This window comes from Varroa jacobsoni, unplaced genomic scaffold (assembly GCF_002532875.2).
Source record: "Varroa jacobsoni isolate VJ856 unplaced genomic scaffold, vjacob_1.0 scaffold_271, whole genome shotgun sequence".
Taxonomy (NCBI): Eukaryota; Metazoa; Arthropoda; class Arachnida; order Mesostigmata; family Varroidae; genus Varroa; species Varroa jacobsoni.
The window spans coordinates 164,784-184,547 of NW_019213173.1; the positions used below are offsets into that span (position 1 = coordinate 164,784).

Consider the following 19,764-nt stretch of genomic DNA (forward strand, 5'->3'; position numbering starts at 1 on the left):
TTTTTACTTATAACGGCATCGTTTTGTTTTAGTCGTAACCAGCGGGCTGCTGATCGATCACTGAAAACGAAAGCTAGTTAGCAGTGCTGGTGACAGCTGGGGAAAATCATCGATATGCCCGATATCTTTCTATCCGACATTTGAAATACGGCATAGAAATGAATGCATGTACTTTTTCCTGTTGACAACGGCTTTTGCCTTTTACTTCGACAGGCTCAACGACCGTTCATAAATGCTATTACTCAACTTAAACTTGCGTGTAAGCACAAGTTCACGTTCTTGGGGAATATGGTGCATGTATATGACGAGTTCGAGTAGAACGATACATAGATGTTTCGCAAAAGGGTTTAACTCAAAGGTCCTCTATATCCTATATGCTTCGAATTTTACATATGGTATCGCCGTTAGACATTGCGCCAGACGGCTGGCGTTCGACACCAAAACGAAGCATGTCTATGCCCAGATTTAACCCTGCACCACAACATGTCCCTAAAAGATTAACAGCCAAAAACTAAGCTACGTCGAGGATTTTTCAAAGGTCTTGCATTGATGTTAACATTTGAAGGTTTGCACAAGTATAGACCAGAGGGGTCTTTTATAGTGATGAATACCTACAAAAGGAGGTCTTTGACGTTTTACCAAAACCTATTTATTATTATTGATAATAATAATAACTGACGTATATTAATTTTCTGTCACCAACTAAATATACTGACAAACAATTTTATCATTAGATAAACTACGATAAATTAGTTTCAAGCTCGTTGATTTTTTTCAATTACTACAGAGTCCTATTTTCGAAACGACACCCTCGAATTTGTGTATGCTCTAACTTCTAAAGTTCCACCTAAAATAAGTAACTGTTGCAACTATACTCCGTATCGAATACAAGATACGAAAATTAATGACTCTTAGAGAATCACATTAAGAAGTTGGTAATATATCATACAAATGTCATTTATTAGAAATGTCTCGAGGGGAACGTACTAGTTTTTTTGCCTAAACCTAAATCAGCTCAAGTATCTATACACTATCCCCTACTGAGATACAAAATATCTTAAATGTCACCTGAATGCTTATTTATAAAATTCAAATCCTGGGACTACTGCACTGCTTGAATAAGCTTCTTAAATCAATTTGAATAAATTCAAATCAATTAATGAGCCAGGTCAGTCAACCCTTCGGTGACCCCTGAAAGCTTACAGAATAATGGCGTGATATATCATAGGTCTGTCTGCATACAAATTCCATTGGTAAACCTTTAGGGCAGAACGTGTAATGCCTACTACAAGCCACTTGGAGACGTACACCCTCTGTAGGAAAGAAAATTCGCACGACTTTGACAAATATTATGCTATCATTTGAAATTTACTAAGCAAAAATACTTGGCAAGTTAGAAAAATCGCACGAGAGCCGTTATCGAACAGAGATCTCATATATAGCCGTACCGTTAACAGGGGCCACTGAATAAATATATGGTTAGACGGCCCCAATTGTGCGTAGATATCCCATCTATACTGCTACGATATTTTTAATGCGTTTAGTGGCCCAGCCCTAGCGCTATCTAACATATTGGTTAGGAATTATGAAGGGGTCAAAAAACCTGTGTTATGTGGAAAATTCGGTATAGTCACGGAGGGAAAAACAGATGTATCAGGTTAAAAAAGTAATTCCCACTAACATTTATCTAAAATATACTCAACTAATTGGCTTAACATCTTGACTTAGGTTTACCGCGCTTACCGGTGAGGCGATGTGGCTATGGCTGTTATATATATAGGCCGGTATGGTTAAATGGCTGTTATGTTACAACGTTCCCTGGGAACTGCATGAACCCTGCGTTGGAAATTGCTCTCGTACCCGATGCGTACTTCAGACCACACTTAAATTAGCTGTCACTTATTCTGACTGACGCAATAATTAAATGTGCATTTTTATAACTTTGACGACGTCTTAAATGGGCCTAAGAAGAAATTTCGAAAAAAACTAATGGCTTTCTACAGTAAGTCTAAATGCGCCAAAGATCGCCAACGACATCAGCCATCAGTGAATGGATTTCTCCAAAAAAGTAAGCCGGCTCATAGTTTTGATTGCACAGGGGGCGCCAAACAGTGCATCTGTACGATGGGAATAGCGCAGGCTTATAACTGAGGTAGAGGAAGCAGAAACGAGAGTTTGGACAGCAATGTCAAATGCATTTCTTAGACAGTTCCGTAGACGATTAAGAATAGTTCCTCGTCATCGTCGACGCGTTTACCTCATTCAGGTCAGTTGTATTTCGATAAGTAATATGGCTTACAAGATCCTTAACGCGATACCCTACATAGAGGTTGCCTAGTTAAATTTACAAAAGACAGAAGTTAAGTTGAGAGAGTCTTACAACATTTTGATCCGTTTATAGCAAGCAAGTAGCTCGGAGATAGTTAACAAGAACGCTATTTGTGAACGCTTGAACTGACACAGATATCGTTACTTCTGCGGGTTATCTCTTATATTTTTTATAATCTTACTAAGCCATTAAAGCTCGATGTCGACATCGATTTTTGATAGCTTTATATCAAACTATAAGCTCTGATCGACAAAATAGGCCAAACTATTGGTTAACGCTATCAGCGGGTCGGTGGCAAGTGGGAAGACCGCGTGATGGTAAACGATGAATGATGGGGCTTCGTCATTGTCGAATAATAAACAGTCTTTAATATGTTTTAATCGTCCTGTTTTCCACTGATGCTTCAACTGTTCGCCTGCTTTTCTCCGTTTTTCGGCTTCGACTACAAATCTATTTCCTTCAGTGGTGTCGCCTGATACCACAGTAACCCCTATAGAATGACTGTGAATATTCGCAACGGGACTATATTTTAAATACACCTACGGAAATTATTTATTTGTATCAGTACGGTAACAGGTTGGTGACAGTTCATTACAAATCGGTTCATGCGATGTATACGAGTATGTAAATGCATACTGTCGAGTTCAACAGCATAACAGGATGATAAACGAGTCTATATTGAGTCTTCTTTTCAGCAAGATCTCCTGGGTTCGAGGATCGGCGTCGTTTGCGTCGCTATCCTCAGACGCACGGAGCCTCTGATGAGACGGTTAACAGCAAATCAATAATCGATGACTTTTACCACTGTCCAGGGAATATCCCTGTCCCACGTAGAAATAAATTCCCAGCCAATATTGAGTGAGTGTAATGGCCGGCGTGGGAAACGTCTGCCACTATAGTTCTTCTAAGAAAATAAGTTTATCTGCAAGCTACTATTCAACTGTTGACAGCAAACATATTCCCCTAAACTTCATCGATCTGCTAAAAACGTCGACCCCTATATCGATAATGATCCTATAATATAAAGTAACATCATAAAATAGCCGAACGTATGTTAATGATTATAATGGATACAAAATCCCCTTAATGTTCAGTAGTTACGGATCACTTGGTGCGGTTATGGCCAACGATGTCATAATAAAGTGTAATCTTAAGCTGCAACAAAAATCATTTGTCTGTCTTTTTCAGTAAAAAAAAAAAAAATTACGCTTGAAGAATCTCTCCGAAACGCCTCACGGACGTCAGTAACCCCTAAAGAGCAAGGATCGATTAAGTGCTCACAATAAGGCGCTTTTTTTACGGCATTTTTATGAATTGAAACAAAATAGCCAGATATTTCCCATATTACAGTGCCGTAACCGCCCTCAGGTCTATGCCCATCCAAAACCTTACGTTATTACTATAGTTGCATAATTCGTCCGTTAAGCTAATATGGTCATACTTGTATAAACCCTAGTAAATTGTTTGATTAATTTACCTTAATCAAACTAACCTTCACGACTGATCAATTTGTCGTCGAGGGCAGAGGGCAAACGTGAAGGATTCCATTCAGACGTTTCGATGATGAGGCTCTTGACAGATCCGCATAGTATAGAGCAAAGGTAGGCGAAAATCAGTTGAAAATCAAACACCGATTAACGCATGCTTTTGTGCTGCAAGAAACTGGCTAATGCTGACGATATTCGACCTTCGATTTAATGAGATAATTAGTTAATAAGAAAAAACATTAATATACAAAAGAGACTCGTTTTTCACCGTGCTCAGCGTGCAGACCGTTGCAGCCTGCGCCGATTTTAATTGCAGATTATATTGCTTCCTTTATTCATACGAGGGGTGTGTGATCGAGGAAGAAATTGTAGCTTATCTTCGAGAAGACAACAGCCCTTACTTAAGTGCAGTAACTATGTCAAGCATGGAAAACAATTAGAACGCAATTAAACACGTGCATTTTAGGGCGCATTTGTAAAATATTCCTTATATTTGTAGAAGGACATTTAGGTGATACCATTTTTAGAGGTGAACGAACCGCAGATGGAACTTTCTAATTCACTGGGATAAATGTCCATTATTGGTCTGACGTATATAAACCAATTTATGGTAATAATATTATATATATATCATGAGTGATCCATAACATCAAGAGTTGGGGCAATTCGACATATCAACAATGTTTTTGACCATCTTTAGATATCTCTAATTTGGCAAACAAAATATAGCAGGAAACAAAACGTATTGGCATCAGTAGCGTTGGCATCTAGAACATAAACCTATCCAAAATGTTTACAAACTTTCGTTTGTAAGTCAAATCTTGTTATTCTTTATATTATACAGATTATTCAAGAATGTGATTAACAGGATGCCACTGGGTCTCTGGCATTTCTTCCAGCCTTTTTAGTTTCCCATACCCTATCCGACACACATACACACAAATGCACCAATAGAAAGGAACGGAGCAGATTCAATTGTAATACCCTAGTCTTGTATATATCAAAGAAAACGAAGGACACCATCTTAAGCTCATTGCTATCCCTTTGCTCTGCGTTGCACTCGCCTAAAAACTATCCGGGATGAGCCCTACCTGCCTGACCGCTCTTCTTCTCGATCCAACATTATAACTTACAATCCCGTTTCTTTTCGCCCCGGAATTGGGTCAGTTGATGGGACGGGGATGGCAAGCAGCTAAACGTTCATGCTTGAAAAAGAATGTTTTCAACCGTCAAGGCATACATGAGGTTGCCGAGACCGCCTGTACTTGAATTAGAGTTCAATTAAAGAGACCGACACCTGTTCAAAGGTGCGAAGATACCCTACTCTTTAAGCTATGCCCTTATTAATAGTTCAATTCTGTCTGCAGTAGTCGCCAGGGCCCTTAGGAAACGCTGTGTCGTGACCTTTGGGCGTGATCGCCACCGTATAGTCTACCTGTCACATATAGATACCTGTTTGTGTAGGGTTGTATTTTGAAGAAAACATAACCAAGCTTTATAGATACACATTGAGCCTATGCACGTAAGTTTGTTACAGTAACCGTGACTGCTCAAACGCGAGAATGGTATTTCGTAAGTGTAGTAACTCATGTAAGTAGTCGAAAGAGGTCGCAACCTGCGCAGCAAGTTACGCGACTGCACCCAGCCTGTAGTGACTGTGCGGTGGTACAATCGCTCTATATACGTAAGCGCGGCAGTAGTAGATAGCGTAATGAAGTTTCCTCCTAAAGACAGAGCTTTACTACGCGAACCTGTTGTGCCTCTTGCGTAGATTCGTATATGAGCACCGTACTTTCTTCTGAACATTCCCTAGGCACTGCATAAGTCGATGGCTGCACAGAACAGATACAGGTCACAGGACATTGCTTAGGACGTTCAGTAGAGCGGTCGTCACCCAGCTTCACTACTATAGGATTAGTTGAGGCTTATGGCACCCAGAAACTTGACTCAGCTTGCGGCGCGTCACGGACAAGCGAGAGCACGAAGACGGCATCAAGACCGGGTCGGTTAGGTTTATAAACAGAATGAGCGATACTCTCGCTGTGCGAACGGAAATAATTTCATTCTACGTACAGCATGCGCTTTTCGCCGTACATTCTACATTGCATTTTTCCCCTTAATTGGCATACTCTCTGTGTATATATGTGGAGAAGGCCTACAGATTTTTAGAATTCGACCTTGTCAGTTAAGTGATCGTAATGGGTTACCGACAAACGCTTCAGGAGGATTCTTATATGTAAGAATGCTTTGTTAGTTTAGAGAATTGGGGTTTCTTATTATATATTTCTGTGTCACTTGCAGTGTGCACCGTTGAATGCGTTAGATATAAATTGTACGATGCGAAAAACCCTAGTGCTCTCATTTCATGGGTGACAAGAAATCATCTAATGTAGTGAACTACAGGTGTGTCATAGTAGATTCTTTATTTTTTTTTTTTGAATTTGTTTAATTCACTGTACTAACGTTGGAAAGACTTTACATTCAGAAGATTCCTCAGGCCGAGGCATGGCTAAGAATTAAGAACCTAATCCTTTTGGCCGAAAAAGCCTGAACTCCGTCGTATTGATTGGTAATAAGAAAGTCAGTTGATTAGGTCCAGAGGATACGCGGGAGGATTTAGAGCTCTAAAGAGCACAACCTTCGTGATTATGGCCAGCAGATGTCGAGGTAAAGACCGCTTCCCATACCAGTCGTACTAATCAGTGCATAATTGGGCTTGCAGAGAGTAAAGCTTGAGAGAAATAAGATATTAGTTTAGTAAATATGATTTCGATGGAGCATAACCAAGCGTCTAAAGAAGAACGTCATACGGCTCCGGGTATCGGTCAAGTTTAATTATAAAACTACGTTTGATATCCTCTTCCGCGAAAAAAGTGGCAAAATATCTTCGTTATTATTTGAGGACTTAGTACAAACTTAAGTTATTAAGTTTTTGTCGTGAAGAAACATCTATATGGATTTTGCCCTTTGTGTTGTGTCTTAATTCATCAAACTTTAAAAGAGGGTAACAGAAACAAGAAAGCCATGTATTTTTGGCCAGAGTATTAGAAGCGCTGGTTATTCCGAACTGAACATTTTTCCATGCAAAGGAAGCAAAGATGTCCTGCAAAGGCCTTAGACGTATACCCATCTATTGAGATTGATAATAGTCGCTTTGGACATTTTCGGTTTTTTTTTCATTATTAAATTATAAAAAGTGACCTTTATACGTTGCATACCAATCGACAGCTCTGATCGCCCTCTATAATGCCAACTATTGTTACATTTATGACGAGTGATCTGGACATTTGAAGATGTTCCAACGTCATTGGACCCAGCGAAGCAACTTTAGCCACTCATCCCATAGCAAATAAGGGATAAGAAAAATGCTTACCTCATAAATTAAATCTACAATATTTTATTTTTACAACAAATATTTTATTACAAGAGCCATGGTCTCTTTCCTATGCTTAGGGTTGGGGAAGCGCATATACGTACAGACGAGTGAATCGTAGCTATACCGTAATAAGTAGTAAGCTTAGAGCTTATTTCACTTGACAATAAGAATATATTCCGCTTATCTTATCTTATCTTGTCGGATCCCAAAAGCTGATCATTTTGACGCTCTACGGAATCCTGTAACTTTGTAAAATCACGCCGGCGTTCTCATTTCCCTGATCGCATCAGTTTTTTAATTAAACATATCTTAAAAAGCCCTTTATTCCCCCCTTCCCCCTCCCCTCCCCCTCCCCCCTCCATACCCATAAATAGGTTCGTGTTGTTTTTGGCAAACAACACGCAGTCGGTTTATGCTATGCCAATTAATTAAGATACATATTTATCTCGTCCTCTACTGAAAATATCTGTAACGCGCTCGACCTGCTCGTTGGAAGACATATTGACAAAGGTAACTGTCACCCAAACGCTAGGCTTGCTAGTGATCTAATGTACAAAACCCAAGGATATCTTGAGACAAATCAGGATCGTGTTTGTAAATTTTGCAAGGCTTCGAGCTGTGCACACTATCACGGGCGAGGCACCCAATAAAAACATTCGTGAATCAATTTGTTAATACAATCTACCTAGCGTTTTCAAGGGGTCAAAGTACAAAGTCATCCCAGTAATCTCATCAGCTTTTGTTTTTTGAATATATCTTTAGTAAATATATGTCTAAAATATATGTTTTGGTGTTACATGTCGAAATTAAATTACTTTGTTAGAATCATATCGCTTTCACGATTTCCATTAAATAGGATAAAGTTTCAAGAAGAAGAGACTAATCTTCTATAAGTAAAGTAACAAAATTGTATATATATATATATATATATATATACCTTTTGACGGAGGGTACATCTGAATTACAGAGATCCTCAAGCGCCCACGATTTTTCAACAGTCTGAACAACTGACGATAAGACAGCTAGTACTTGCAAGGGAAATATTGGCAGAAGCTTTTTATTTCAGTTTGACGGGTCCATGATGTTTGAGAACGTAGCATCTTTTTTTGCCGCCTTTTCGATCTCTTCCAGTAGTCTTCCATCCAACTAGACTCTCCTTCATGACTCTTTGCCCATTGCGCGGCAATTAAATGCCCGGTTTTTGTAAGGAACGTAACGAGTGGAACGCGTCGTTGGTAGATTATTATAATAGTGAAAAACAACTGTTTTTGGCGCCACTGTTCCTTGGGGGTAAAATATTACACCTATCCTTTAAAACTTTAATATTATTCGTGTCAGTCTCGGCATTATGTTATTGACATCCTTCTTATCTTTCTTTTGAGGGCAAACGTATTCCTTCGAAATAATTTTGTCCGTAAAACATGCATGTAATACAAAGGACTTCATTAATGTTATTGGCTTAAGTTTGTTGGAACTCGCTCGAATAAATCCACCGAGACCTGACCATCGTTGATTTGCATTCATGTGATAAAACACCTTATTCAAAGATGCACTTATACATCAAGCAAGCGTGCTATTATTATTTTTTGTTTAATGATCGCTTTCCCAGTGCATGGAAAACTTTCCGTGGGAATGGATAACTTGCGCACGTCTTTTGACGATAAATTAGAGTAAAATATTGTGAGATCTGCTCTTTGTTTCTACTACGTCGAATATTGCTGTTTTCAGACTCGTAAACACTTCAAACGTCTGCTTATAAATAGCGTTAAATGTATCGAGAACTAGTGATATATCTAACTTTTCTTCCTCACGCTGACACGTAGAGGCGACGCGGTTTGCGTACTCGTTTCTAACCTTGTCAAGCCTTCAGGTGTCCTTGTTTAAATTTGGATACCCTACGGATACTGCGTGTGTTATGAACGGCGCAACGTAGATTTTTGAATAGCCTGATATGCGAAGTTGAGTCTTTTAGAACACACGAGCGTAAGATCTAGTCGGGGCGACGCACTGTTACCTCCCATATGATCTGTGCATTGGTAACGTATTGTGCATTGATTTTTGTGGTAGTCAGCTTTAAATAGTAAACAGTCGACGCTATTCGTAGGGTAAGTCTGCGTAAGTGATTCGTATTCAAAGTGTAGAACGGCTCACTTTTAACTAATACTTTCAATTATAATCTGTTGTTCAGGTCTGAACATGTGTGCGGAATATCCTGCAGCCTTAAGTCTCGATCGTTTTTTTTTTTTTTTTTCGATTCTTGCCTATATTTTCTTGTAATCTGCATATATTTTTACAATTACTGTTAGAGGAAATGTATATAGTATCGGGTTTTTATGCAAAATACACGAGAAAAATTTTACAATGGTGTCTTGAGGCCAGTCTAAATTGTCTCTGGCAGTGTCTGGGTATTTCCCATTGAGTCTGACATAGAAACCCGGTCCGGTCGTTGAAAAACCTTTGACTTATTTCGCTACTGTTGTGAGTTGGCCTGTAGATAATGGATTTTGACAGTTTGCTTGCCTTTGGGCTGCTAGATTCTTCAGGTGCTTGATAATTATTGGTGGAACGCCATCCCCATCATAGGCAATAGATTGGAGGGACCTTCAGGAAGCAGTAAGCGGTATAGGATCTACTTGATTGTGTCGTTCGATGGATATATGAATTCAAAAAGATTCTTAAGACTTTTTACACTTTTTCGCTATTATCTACCGTTAATCTGACGTGCCTGGGGTGCAAATAGAGCCCAGTGCATCCTGCACGGTTATCTTTTCACAAATGTGATTAATTGTGACTAGCTTTTGAACAGTTCACTGCCTTGCAAAACGCTGTGCTCTTTGATTATTCGTTGTTCTTTTTGGCCGCTTAGTAACTTCTTTCCATAGGTGCGCAATGTGATGTTTCTTACATTATTTTTTACTGATAGATGCCGTAACTCCGATCAATATATTAGTTAATATACGAGCGTACTTTCGTTTAGGTGGGGCATATTTTTCAGCTGGTTGATCAATTAGTGGGTTCAGGTTGTCGTACATGCTGTTCCTATCCCCACAGTCGTTAGGGGGCATCTGCTCCGTCTATTTAATCCTTTCATTTCTACATAATTGTATTTCTAAAAACAGTTTTACCCATTACATGCTAGCCATGCAAAATTTCATTAAAATGGGTTGAGAAGCGCCCCAGTGTTTAACACTGTTCCGTCATATAGCCCGTCATAGCATAGCCCAATGTCGTAAATATGCCATGTTTGTGGTGAGTCGGGTAGGATCCGTGACAGACCGTGCTAGCTGTGACAGACACAAAAGTTCATGATATTGTTGCATATTCGACGTCCTGGCCGAGAAGTCGCTCGCAACGCAGTTCTGCAGCTTTCCGCAGCAGAGCTTTCTTTATCCCGGACGCTACAAAAAGTTCCGGCAGAGATACGAAACATATCGCCTGTCAAGCAGACATTGCTTTTCTGAGATTCCATCATTCAGAGTCAGATGAATATTTACAGTTATGCAACTGTGCATTGACGACGCCGCTTTCACACACCGAATCGGAGACAGACTGACTGAAGGTCTTCCGGGTGACGAGCGGATGCTTTTCGATTAAATTAGTGAGAACTGAGTCCCTTCTACTCAGCTTGAACTGCGTTTTGTAGCTGATGATACAGCTTGGCATTCGCTATCTTCTTGGCGCAATGCCACTGGGTAGAGTACTATCAGCGATCGTTGCAACTCGCGGACCTTCGCAGCCAGTGAAAAGATGCTTGATGTATGTTTGTTCTTATACATTATCTACATATATATCTCTCGGTCCTTTACGGAACAGTCGTTTGGGTCCTGGAAGAGGAAAAAGTGAACCCAAAGAGTTGACGTCAAACCGCAACGCGACGGGTATCATAATTGGGCTTTTTGTGGACAATTTCCGCTGCGAAAACGGAGCCACCCAGCTGAGCATTCACTCACTTAAATTCTGTACCCAGGCTTTTGCGAACAAAATAAATATTTCTTGTCATACTTATCCTAATGTTGCCTCTATTTTTGTTTACTGCCGTATGTGATATATTAACAAGGTGAACGGTATTTGCGCAGATGCGCAGTTCTAAATTGCTTGTGGAAGATATTTTGCCAAAAGAACACACATGCCCAATAATATCAATGTTTTTTTTTTTTTAGAGCATAGTATACATTCTATCCATGTTTGTGCTGACGAATGACGGATAAATTTAGCCATTTCCGTATTCATAGCTCCATATGAATTTACCCTATTTTATTTAAAATTTTTTCCAGTTTAGAAAACTTTGGAACTTAGCACCAGCGCCGATCGCGTGACCTAGTCGTTCACCTAGAGCTTTCACCAGATCTACATGCAAACAAAGAAAACATTGGTTGTAAAATTCGATGGGTACGTAGCGGAAACATGCTATTATAGCATCCCGCGCCAATACTAGCTATCTCAAAAGACGTCCTTACACGTACAAATAACGACACAGCTATCTGTTAACTGCATTTGTTGATAGGATTCGTTTCGACAAACGGCCAGCGTTGCAAGATGAACAGACATGCATCATCCAATTTGACGTGGGAAAAAAGATAGGCCTTCTAATAAGAATACTTCGATGGTTAATTTTCCCCTCTCAAATCTTCGAAAGCGCAATACTCTTTTCTATAGAGAGTTTCTTTTTGGTCGAGCTGTTTAGAGCAATCTGAGCAGGTGAACTTTCCTTTCAATCAATACCCGAAAGCTGTTCACCAACTTCGTTTTGATCTTTTCCTCACCATCTATCACCCATTCTTCTTCAGTGAAACTGAGCTGCCCTTTCCATCCGTGTAAAACCCCATGAGTTAATTGTTGGAAAATATTCCGGTTATAAAATCCGTTTCGTTAGCGCGCAGTGTCGTAATGATGCGGAAGGATGATCTCGTCATCCAATTCAAGAAACAAGACACAACTGAAGGCTCCTATTATTTACTATTTTTTTTATTATTATTTATCATTTGGTTCATTAAACTACGTACTGAGTGAAAGTCTAGACCTCTGTCGGCGATGGGGGTATTTATAGCTTCAGAAGGCGAGAAGAGAGAGGCTTCAGAAGAGAGGCTTCAGAAGAGAAAAGGCAGGTGAAAAACCTGCATAGGATTAGCCTGTGCAAACGTACAATAACTATTATGAAGTAAATTTTATTTTTGATTTTGTCGAAACGGGCGTGAGGAAAAATGTTGTTAATGAATTGTGGGAAATTTTTTACGTTGCTGTAATTAACGCCTGTGACACACGTATATATTTATGGAAAGGCAGCAGTTTACTGTTGTGCTATGGTTCATTAAAATGTTATATAATTTAGATCCATTCCAGGTTTATAGGAAATAGCAGCTTATATTTTTTGCCTTAGATTGTTAATTTAGAAAAATTAGAGGGTCTACCTAGTTACTAATAGATTATTAAAGATAACCGGTTCTCTTGGATTCAATTGAGATTTTCCTAGTCGTTAAGGATCACTGTGGCCACCGTCGATTTTCAAAAAGGTACAGAACATACCTTTTTTTTCCGTAGGGAAACAGACAAATAAATCAACGGCCTGGTTAGAATTTGGACTAAAGGGTTTCTTTATTGCATAAGTACCAGTTTGCATTTGTGATACATATTCGTACGGAATAAAATGTCAATATGGCTTACGAAATGAATGAATTGTGAAAGCCGCTATTTGAAGACGCCTATTCGGTTGGTCGTGTTTGATCCTGCAATTTTGCGTGCGTCTGTGACGGCCCTTCTTTCTTCATCATGCGCAAAGTAATCAGAATCTTGAGAAGAGTAGAGAGGAAATCAAAGATTATCAGGACCACTTAGCTCTCCTGTTCGTCCCTAATTTGACCATTTGCTAGTTTCGATATGCCTACATCCAGATACAGCAGAAGTACATCAGTGTATCGACAATTATCAATAGATTTAAAAAGTAACTTTAAGCTGATTATTTTAATATCTAAGCAATATTTTTTTTTGAACGAAGTATATTTAATAGAGGATTAAAACTTTCTCAGTATTTATATCATTATTAGATGCGTTACGTCTAGGCGAAGTAAAGGATGCCAAACCTTTACTTCGTCCACTTTTGCCCAATGGCATTGAAAACCCAAACGTCAATTTAATATATTATTTATAGCTTCGATTCTAAAACTGAAAAACACGAAAAGAATTGTCCATTCATTCACGTTGATGACAATAGTAAGAGTGCTAAATTAATCTCAAGGTGCTTAGTGAGCGTGCGTGGCGGCGAGCAGACGAACACGCGGCAAAGATTCCAAACAAAAACAGTTAGTACTAATGCAGTTATGCCTGGTCAACGTCAATTTTTCAGTCTTTCGTTCTGTCTCCCCAAAAACACAACTACGATAAATAAAAAAAGAACCTATCAGCTTGCAAAAACGAAATTCGATGGGTTATTTTATTGTCATATTCATCGATCTTGGAGGGTTTTTGACGACCTTGCTATTTCTCGAACAGCAAAGCGGCGTCCTAAAGCTGCCTTGGACACTTTCTATGTACAAGCCATTAAAATTAAGGCCTTTGCTGTGGCGCTTCGGTTGTGGAATTGGAGCGTGAGCAGAGGCATCGTTAAACGCTTAGTCGTCTAGATAAGCGAGGGCTCTCTTCTTTCTCGCTGGGGTATATTAGCCAGCTTTGTACTTGTTTTTACCGTTATCCTTGAGATACGATTTTGTAAAATAGCTCGTTTATTTAACTAGTTTCATTGTGAGATTAATCTAGAAAAACGGGCTAGCCAAGGGTTTACGACGGGCTAAACTAGCCATCGCTCATTCGAACTCGGAAATACATATACATCTTTGTGCATAACAGGCTCCTTATATATAACATACTACAAGAAATATGTTTAGGCCAAGCTAAATAAATGTATATGCTTTGTAATGCAAATGGCGATGCCTGCAGTGGTGATAAAGCAAGCGACTAGATAGGCATGGATGCTCAGTTAGAGATAGATCGAAAATCGAGAATATCTGTTCAGCTCTCTCATGTATTTGCCTCGAAAAAACCTTCGTAATCTAATTTTTCTCATGGTGGTCTAACGACGCGGTCTCTATATGTACATAATTAAATCGTTTCATATTCGAGCTCTTCTTGGTAAAGGGATGTCAAGGAAGCCTTGGCAACGGCATTATTTACAGCCATACGATTTGCCGATAGCTGAGGCGTCCTGCGGTTTTACCAGGATCAAACTAGGATCAGTCGACGGTCTGCTTAGGAGGAAATGATTTCGAGAATTGCACAGTGGACTCTAAGAGGATACAACATGGAGATGAAACTAGCGTTTTCTGAAACAGCCCAACGCAGGATCTATTGTATATGTTTAAGCCTGAGCGGCCCTCTGTTCGTATTATGATGGAATGGGAGATGTACAGGTTCAGGGGGCAATTTACTCAGTAACCGTTCAACTTACAATCACAGTTGTTTATTGTTGACCATGACTTGAATTTTTTAATCGACGATAAATCCATCAGCTCCATACTTAATATGCGAGTATACAATTGCATATATGATAAATACTTTTGTCTGTGCTAAGCATAGTTACATTGATCGAACGTCTGATTGACAGATTAGCCAACTTGAAAGGTACTAATATAATTTGATATCAAAAGAGTTGTTATCCACGTCACAAATTTCGGATTTTGAGAGAGTCAATTTATTTTATGTGTATGAAACTAACCTAAATTTCACCAATGTGCAATTTAACCCAGATGCGCACCTTATTTCCTTAGTATATACATGTAATTTTTAGAAGAAATAACAAATCTATTATTCTATATTTTTTTATTCATATAATATAATTATTCTTGTCCACAGACGTTGGCAAAGTATAGCATACTGGCAGATCATTTTAACATAGCATGATATACTCACCGATTGAATTCAGTAGAGGGAAAGGCTAGTGTTGCATCTTGTTCGAAATGGATTTGTAGCTTAATATATTCTGTAACTTATTAATGCATCGGGGGTAATGTGTCCCCTTTCTTAACCACATGTAAAACAGCCTGTTCTATATCAATGACTACAACCGTCCATAGATAAGCATCAACAAATGAACAGCTTTTAAGTGCGCAAGCAAAGCAATCTGTAAAGCTGAAAGTTTAATTCAAATTGTTGGCGGAATATCTGGTTGGTACCTCTAAAAACAAATAAAAGTAACTTTTGCAGGTGTTACCTATAGTGAACCACTGCAGTCACATGAAATTCATTGCCATCTGGAGTAGTCTAAAAGCCCAGTTACGCATAGATGCTATCCGCAACGTCAACTGTTGAGCTCTGTTTTTGAAGGAGCTCCAAAAAATAACCTTGACACAGCATTTGTCCGCTCGCGACACGGTCATGGGATGAAATTTCACACTCAAAACATCAGATTATCATGTATGTTTCGGCGTAAGTGTATATACATACACTTACGCCGAAAGTTACATACACTTACGATACACAGATAAGTATAATATTTTCCAGAACACGCAAATTTTCCATCAGTCATTGTTATCTAGATGGTGTCATCACAACCTGTACATACTCAAAGTTAGATATAATTTTAGAATGGAACTTGACTAGTTCTGTTTTAGACTTCATACCGAACCTGATTCGTATAATTATTCCAATCAAGCGAACATGCTGTTCTTAAGATCATTTTATCACAACATACACCTAGAGAAAAACTTACATTTTTCTATTTGATTGTCTTTTATCTTAAGACCTGTTAAAATGATACAATGACTCTGAAGTATGAATATATATATACACCGTCTAAATGAACTCTTTTTTAGCTCTATTCAATTGTAACTTACGTCCGCTATCTAACCATACGTGCCGTATAATCTAAGTTGAACAATGTAGACGAGAAACTTGGCCTAATCTTGGTCTAAGGTGCTACAAAGCTTCTACCAGCTAACCCTGCGTGCGCTCGATTCCATATCTAGGCAGCTATTATACACGTAGTTCCCCATGAGGTGGCATTTTTATCTCAGAAAAAGACATGTCATGAGTTGAGATAATAACACGCCCTGTCGTAAATCGGCTATGATTATAGTTTCTAACAATAATTCTAATAGTAAGTGATTTCATATTTGTTACCGAGCACCTTATTTTCAACAGCATGTCCACTGATGTTTTCTGAAGATTTATTTCATCTAATTACCATCTATTAAAAGCGGTTCATTATTTATTGAAGTTGTTCGTTTAGTTAGTAAATGACGTTGAGCTGACTCAACGAGCCCTCATCTTTTTTGAGCTTAAGGAACTTTGTGAAGTTACAAGCATCTTTATCGCCGTCGCCACAGACGACTTATTTTTCGATTGGCTTAAGTAAAGATTAATGGCAGTTTTGATTGCCCAGGTCAACTGGATCTTTCCGTGGAACACCATTAACACACCGTTGGAGTCTTGATTTAGGATTAACAATCGCACACCCCAAACGGATGGTCAAGATAACTCATTCCAGTCAATTAAATGATGTTTTATGGCTAGTCCTGACTATTTTTCAGAGCAGCTGCTGGTCGGGTAGAGAGCATTTGAAAGTATTGCATGATCTTTATATGAAGGCTCTGATGTCCGAGGCATTAATACATTCACCTAATAGCAGATCAAATGCAAATTGAAGAAGCTTCACCCAATAAGCGCAAACTCACACATGAACTGAATCACATGGTAGCGGATGGGTCTAGATAAATGTTTTGGGTTGTATGGCCTTAGTGCCGTTAAGCAGTCTCTCAAAGGCCGGCCCCTAGCATTGATCGATGTGTATCTACTCCCAGTTTTAAACCTAAACAGTCTCATGTGTTTCCTAAGCTCAGTAGGTGATCACATCGTTGGTTCATTTACGGGAAGCTGATCCGACCGAGCTAGACAAAAAACCCAGATCAAGCCCGCCCATCGACAGGCACACCTAGCGAAGCTTAACTCAATATATGCCTCGGTCTTACTTATTAAAACTAACTCGAATGCGTACGATCTCAGTATGCAGCAACGCAAAGTTGCCCACTACTCGAAGTAAGTTTCGGTTCCTTTGAGAAGTACCATGGCCTGATTGACTCTTATTCTCTGCTGGAACAACGTTTTTCTATCGTCGAGGCACACTTATTTTCATTGGAAAACGTCTCCGGTCTGTCTTGTACAGGCTATTTGGTCCAGGAAGGTAAAGCTTAATGTGGGAAGGTAGCTGAACATGAATATTTCAATACTTTTAAAAACAAGGAAGTAGCAGTTAACAGTTAAATTACAATGGCAAACGGGGTGCAAAAAGCATTTGCATGTACGTGACCTCTAGCCGTTACTAATAGTTACACTAATAATATGCTAGGGAAGATGACGCCTCGCTGATATGAGCAGGAAACTCAGTCTTGAAAAAACGTATGCCCATGTTAGCCACATGTAAACATACATGGTTTTAACTAATAGCAAGTAGGCGGGATTAGAATTAGATTAAGCAAAAGGGAAAGAGGACAGCATGCCGTTTGGAGGGTAAATTATTCAACAACATGGTGTTTCTTTGATGAAATCAGCCGCTAGTAATCATCGGACTATTTCTTTTATAAGCCATTGCAAAAAAATCATGATCTTGTGAGAAGCAAAGAAAGCTCTCAAGTGTGTGTGTTCCTATTTAGATGGCAGGACGGGGAATCTATTACGAAACAGAACTTTCTTTACTCCTATCAAAGCGAGGAATCGCTTTCTTCTTGTTCTAGTTGATACGATAATGACGTAAAATGACTCGCGAACCGAGTTATACTGTTAGGAACATACCACATGCCATACAGGCCAGTGTCACGATGCAAAGATTGATTCATCTAAAGCTGCGAGGTATAGCAAATCAACAAAACAGGCGACCATTGTAAATTCTACTTCAATATATATATATATTGAGAGTACAGCTTGTAAACAAGTTATATCCACTTACACAAATCAAACACTCAGCAGTGGCTATTAAATGCAAAAAAAAACTTACTACAACTATCAGGCTACGGATTCGCTCTTCATTTTTATGAGACGTATCGAAGTCACAGGGCCCGCTCCAGCGGTTCCTAATCCTTAGTACTTTTAGACTCAGTCAGACATCGGATTCGCCGTGCCGACATCCTGAACGGTGCCACCCTTTCTCTGAACTAATCAACAGACTGAACGTTTCTTTCTATCCACCAATAGTTATTATTTAGTTTTTAGTGCAACAAATTTAATTGTACATAAAATCAATTGAGCATTTATAGAAATATAGAATATCATTTAATTTATTAACGTCGATCGTTTTTTCTATTTTTTTGGTCGATTGTCGACCGAGGATTCTGAAATATTGATTGACATCCATGCCATATTGTTGTGTCTATTTTTATAAAATAAAAAAAAAAGGCTTATTACTACAACGCATAAGCCACAGATAGTAAAAGAGTCTACTAATATCTCCATTATTTCCTTTCTTTTAAGTACATCTGGTACAACGGATAATGGGTCGAGCACTCCCGTGTTCCGGTGGCGGGTCGGCTTTCCTTTTTGCATGCGTATACAAGCCTGCCTGATGTACTAATGAATAAATTCAGCTCTGCAGTAGGGTCCCCAAATGGCGCAACCCACGCGTGAACTAAGCACGCATCGTCGTATATCAACACGTGCATCACGTGGCGTACATTTATTGTAAGTTCTCAACATCTGCGTTCTTCTTACGGTGTCAACTTGGTGGCGTTCCACTTTCACAAAAAATTCAAAAAGACGACGAAAATGTCGTCTCTCCCCCCCCCCCTCTCTCTCTCTCTCTCTCTGTTTTGCACATCAATATGTTTCTTTTCTTAGCTTTATGTTGTAATAGCTAAGCACATTGCCACTGTATTTTCACTGGGGCATGTATTTCTTGCCTGAGTTCGCCTAACTGAACGATGCTGAGACGGCTCTGCTGTTAGACATTTCTCCGACGGTGAGATTTATTGCACTTAAAAAAATCTCTTAAAAGCATCAGAGCACGTATATAGATGAACACTTCCGCACGTCAGTAAATTTTTTTATCTGTTTCGCCGATACTCCATGATCTCGTACGTGTGCGCATGTCAGTGGCACAGTCACAAGGCATAATTCATTAGCATGCCCGGCCTTGCTATCCGGTTATCTACAGACTTGAATGAAAAATCAATTGCGATAGTTTCTGCATCGTCAACATCGATAGCACTCCATCACGATGTAACGACTGTTGCCTCTCAAGGCCAATATGATCTACTTACTGCCACAACGTTGAGCATGGCTTGAGTTTTCTCAATATGGGAGAGTCAGGCTCAGCCTTCTGCTTGTTTACCCTTTGCTCGAGGGGCAAGGACCCGAAGGGGGCACTAATGACACTATTATGTAAAGCAGTGAACCGACGATGAACTATTTGTTTACGTACGCAGCCGCGATGCAACCGACTGAGATTTGAACTCTGTCAAGAAACTTCAGCTTCGCAGTTCTTACAGTCAACGTCAACCAGCGCGAGCGCTACATAAGGGGTTAAATTGTGGCATACTGAGGCAACCAAAGCGAACTTGTCGAATTGTATGAAAACACCAAAAACCTTTAGTTTA

At 39.3% G+C, this 19,764-nt stretch overlaps 1 long non-coding RNA gene across 1 annotated transcript in view; it reads left to right on the forward strand.

The window, feature by feature from the left end:
* Positions 1-19,764, forward strand: part of LOC147753725 (uncharacterized) — a gene marked incomplete at its 3' end in the record, with an annotated part of 73,630 nt that overhangs the window by 33,162 nt on the left and 20,704 nt on the right.